This window comes from Halyomorpha halys, unplaced genomic scaffold, assembly GCF_000696795.3.
Source record: "Halyomorpha halys isolate HHAL.00 unplaced genomic scaffold, Hhal_1.1 Scaffold764.1, whole genome shotgun sequence".
NCBI classification, from domain to species: Eukaryota; Metazoa; Arthropoda; class Insecta; order Hemiptera; family Pentatomidae; genus Halyomorpha; species Halyomorpha halys.
In genome coordinates this window covers 328898-333437 of record NW_027111457.1, presented here as the reverse complement: position 1 = coordinate 333437, position 4540 = coordinate 328898, and positions in this window count along the sequence as shown.

The window sequence follows — 4540 nt, the reverse complement described above, 5'->3', positions numbered from 1 at the left end:
TAATAAAAAACAGGAGTTTTTTTGTTTATTGCTAATAATCTTAAAATATAAGGCAGCCATTTTGAAAAAATCTGTTGTATTAGGACTACGGGCCCACAGCGAGTGGTAAACGTTTTACTATCACATTTTTACATAAAAACCCGTAACAGTATTCAATTTACACGTACTTCAAGGTACAACCAAATTTAGGGCTATTTGAAATGGACCATACCATAGATCATTTAGTTGTTATTCTATCACTAGACGATCTACCTAATCATCAATAGTTTTAATATAGTTTTACAGCGATCGATTTAATTACCCCACAATCCAGAAAACTACCTACCGTGTTCCCAGTAGGTCAAATTACTTCGTTGGAGTTGGCTTAATCACTAGATCCAATGACTTGAAGAAAATCACACAATCTCCTGACCCCAACGAAACCCGATACACGAAACCTCACGTTCCAGCTCTGGATTGTCGTGACCGACAACTTTTCTTGCGCAACTGATGACGGTAAAGAACCAAAGCCTTGTTAGAATTAACTTAGTAATGAAAAGTCAGTTTTAGAATGAGTTCGTGGAAACTAGATGATACTGCATAATTCACTTCATAGTGGATTTTGCAATGTGTTATTTAAACCGCTTGTCTTTCGATTTCTGTTAAATATAATTGATGATCCAAATTCATACATTTTATTTTGTACAAGCTTTTTATTATTCTGATACACCAATTAAACTAAAATGATCCCACGGATATCTGATCCAGCAGTTAAAAAAATAAACAATTTTTTTAAGACCATATTTGGTATGAAACATCATTTAAAAAACAGCTTTATTAATATATAAATTATTTTATCAAACATTTAAGTTTTCACATTCCGTACTAATTTGAACCTAGCTAAATCTAACGCTTGAAAATAGTTTCTGTTGAAATTTGAGGCAAGTATCATACCGCCAAACCAAAAAAAATATATAATAAAATAATTATTCATAAATAAAATATTTAATTTTGTGATAAATTAGTACTAATATTATTATTACTATAAAGAAATTAAGCATATATAACTCTTAATTCCATATTTCTGGGAAAGGGTCCAAAAAGGACACTTAAATACTTTCTAAACGAGAAGCCAATAGTTATTTTTGAAATGTGACCAAATAATTTATTTTAAAGCAATAATAATCGGAGCATTACTGTAATGAAATGATAACTAAACTATGATTATATTATAGTTTAATATAATGGATGTTGTTTGAGAAATACTTCTAAAAAAGTAATTGAATAATAATACTTCAGAGAGTAGGATTGTGCATAATAATGAAACGTAAAAATTTGCAAATCACACAAAATTTCACTTACTACCTTGCTTTGAGATGAAATTAATCCTTATAAGTTTCAAAACAACTATTACTATTCAGAATGATAAAACTTCACTTTACATTTTGTAAGTGAAAGTAAAATCTGAATATTGTCTTAAAAGACATGGAAAGGCGAAAATATTTATTTTATCTTTAGTTAATTTTCAACGGTTTTCATATTTCTTAATTATCAATTTCAACTATGTCAGCAGCATATTTAAAGAATTCTTTAAACCATTGGATATAAAATGGTAATCATCAGGAGTTCCTTTAGAGTTAGGTATGAGCTCATAAAAAAAAATCCTACGATAGCTTCGAGCATAACGTTCAGACCGATCTTAACCGCATTTTCGAATAATCAGAAAACAATTAAATTGTTTTATTGAAAGTTTAAAAAATTAAATAAATACAATATCTCTCTATAGATATCTTGAAGGCTAACCCGAAAGGACCTGGTACAGAAGACCCCTTATGATTACCTGATAAAGAGCCCAGTGTGGCTGACCTACTAATGAAGAACCTTTCGTAACGATATAAGGTCAGGGATTGCTTTGTAACGGTGCATTAAGTTACATCAATCATCTCGTCCCGAGTGTGGCTTCCATTAGAGTAATTCTGCGGTCGGTGCTTTACTGCACTCGCACGATGATTCCGTAAGTGCTTTATCGGTTGCCCATTTGCTACAGGACATTAATTCCATATGAAACTTATTGTCTACAACCCAACGGTGAAAATTTCAATGTTCGTTCTCAATACCTACCTCTGTAGATCAAAAAACGATTATTCAGATTTGTTCATGAAGACTGGTTTACCAAAAAATGAACAAATCTATCAGACCTCCATGGCTTAGTAGCATATTTTTTGTGGCGTAGAAAAAAACGATCAGGAGTATGGAATTCACCTAGCATACAGGTGCGCTCTCCCCCCCTCCAAAGAAAATTCCGGGATCCATCACTGGAAGCAAGAATCATTCCGCATGTTGAAATGCACCGATCCATGGGACGAAATGTCACAAAATTATCACAAAATTTGTATTTGAATTGGCTAGGTGTTAGAGAAGCACCTTTTCGCAACATACTCCTCTCCCCTACGCCATGGTATTTCGCAAAGTTAAGGCGTTATTGAAATAGTCAGTCACCTCACTTTTCATCCGTTTACCAAACACAAATGAGAGGATCATAAAAACTAAGTGACGAAGCTGTGCTGCTCAGGAAGTTTTTTTTTTAATTAGAAAATTGTTATTAGCCTAGAAGCATTAACAAAAAGCTAGAAACTTCTTTCATTCATTCTACGACTCATTCATGAAGTGGCGTCTCAAATCTTGGATCTAAACCTTAAAGGTAACAGAATATAGTTCTATTTCATTTCGCCTTAATATATTTAAAACATTCATTAAAAAAAAAAAAACTTCATATTACATCCTTAAAAATTAGTTAAATTTGATTTTTTTGGAGGAGAGGAGGCTACAATAAATAAAATGCTATATTTAATGTCTTACAAAAGAAATCTTCACAAGCAAAACAATAATCGAGATTATATAAAATATATCTAATTAATAAATAAAATGAATCATCACAAGAAACACATGAAAAGTAAATTAAAAAATATATCTGATTATATATATTTTAATGGGGATTCTATATCACCATATTCGTTATCAACCAATATCAACTGAAACATGAACACTGTATTAGATTGATTTGTAGTATTTCTAGAAGGAATTCAATGGATTTTTTGTTGTAGAACGTCGTGATCAGGCATTTAAAAGATTCATGGATACACTTAGAGATTGCAGTCTAAGATTTTTTTTTTGTGCATGCTACAATCGCTTTCGAGTTTGTAATCTTGAGTGATATTTTGCGGGCACCAAGTAATATTTCACAATTTTTTGGGGCACTAGACAGTTACATATTATGGCAATGGGTACAGCAAATAGAAATCCAAATGAAATCTTCTCGTTACTGACACGTGATTCTTGTATTTATCCAAGTTTGTCTCAAAACTACATGTAAAATTTCACAAAACTTCATTATCAACTTTTCATCGATCCCTGTTAACTTTGATGGAATTCGGGGATTGCGAAAAAAGCATCTTACTATATTTCCATTCTCAGTAGAATCAAAATCTCGTTTTGGTTTTTTCGAATTGAGACACAACTGAATCCTGACCTGATTCTTTACTGCATCTCTTTCTTTGTTCTTTTCAATACATGTAATTCTATTTCTCACTCAATTTTTACAATTAAGATTTTGCAGTTTTGTTCACTAGGAGACCCACTGCGTTAGAATCCATAAGTACTCAAAAAGCTTTTTCTGTATTTTTGGCATTTATCGATTTTTTAAAAAAAAATTCCTCGGGATTTGTATATTAACTTGTGTAAATAACAGAAAAATATATCATTATCTCATAACTTTTATTCTTCGTAGTTACTTTGCTTATCACCTAAATTGCCTAAGTTAAAATACTTCTTTATTATTCGACGATATTCTTCCGTCCAATTGGAAAGAATATCGAGATCAACGTAAAATTTTGTTCAATTACAACTTCACAAGTTCACATAGTGTTTATAAATTTCTTACCTAGACTTGTCACACCGTTTAGAACATTTAATGGTCATTGTAAAGAACCATTGTACAATGGAGAACGATTGTAAGATCGACATTTGTCTGCCTAAATTGCTAATTTTATCATCATAGAGAAATAAATTAAAGTCAAATAACATACTAAAACCAACAACCGTTATCGAGCCTGAGGTTATGCGATTAACAGTAATCAATGAGGTGAGGAGAGCAGTGGTTACATCCACCATATGTCCTCAAGGTGGCATAAAGTACCGAAATTTATAATCTTATTCCACGTTAAACACACTAAACGAAATTTTAATAAACTTTTTCTCTGTATTATTTTTACTTTGTGAGATTATTTACTGTTATAATTCATAATACAGCAACTCTTCATTATTTTTATTTATTTATTTAATACCCAATCGGTCTGGTGGGCCTTACATGGTTGACACAACCGTTACATTATATATTATTTTTTAACAGTTGATTATGGGGGAGAGGGTTGTAGTCTCGTACAAAAAACACCCTTATTACATATACAATGTTACAATTAAAAGAAGAAAAAAAGATAAAATATATAGATAAGAATAATAACAGGGGTATAAAATGAAAAGTAAGATATAATAAGAAAAATTA